This window comes from Crocuta crocuta, unplaced genomic scaffold, assembly GCF_008692635.1.
Source record: "Crocuta crocuta isolate KB4526 unplaced genomic scaffold, BGI_CrCroc_1.0 scaffold299, whole genome shotgun sequence".
Taxonomy (NCBI): domain Eukaryota; kingdom Metazoa; phylum Chordata; class Mammalia; order Carnivora; family Hyaenidae; genus Crocuta; species Crocuta crocuta.
This window is the reverse complement of record NW_027532747.1, coordinates 6145591-6146319: the sequence shown is the minus strand read 5'-3', so window position 1 is coordinate 6146319 and position 729 is coordinate 6145591.

Here is a 729-nt window from a genome sequence, read left to right as displayed (position 1 = left end):
AGGGCGCCGGACACTCGGGAGCACCGGCCAGGCCTTATGCGGATGGAAAGCGGTTGGGATTTGGGAGGGTTTCCTCTGTCATGCGTGCCCAGTGTTCCTGGACTAGTAGACTGCGTGGCTTTGGGCGGGTCGCTTCTCCTAAGCATCACTTCTGTCCCCTGCAGAGTGACTAGCGCGGATACGGGGGAGAGGATGCCCGCGCCCCCAGGGGCCCCGGCAGCAGATGGGACGGTGGGAGCCGCAGGGCGGGTTTTCTCCCTCGGGCCCCCTGCAGGCTCTGGGAACCCCTGTCCCTTTCCGTCCAGGCCCGCGGTGAGGCCTTACTGCGGCTTCAGGGTGTCTCCGGGAAGCGAGAAATCACCACGGCCTCCTGCCTGGGCCCAGGCTGGTTGCCCAGCGTGGACGCCCCATGGCCGAGTGCTGAACACAGTCGCCTCATACTAAATACCGAACAGATACTGCATTCGCGCCTATTTTACATATAGTTATATAATTGTATTGCTTCTGAAATACCGCTAAGACCAAGAAAAAGTAAAATTGCATCGAATAAAGGACTGCAAGTACTAACTCGTGTGATCTTGGGCGTATAACTCTGCCTCTCTGGGCTTCGTTCTCAACAGCAAAGTGGCTGTGGGACTGCGTAACCACTAAGGATCATTTGTTTGTTCGTTCATCCATTCAGGAGGCCCTGATGCCCTGATTCTGGGCAAGGCCTGTGCCAGCCCACCA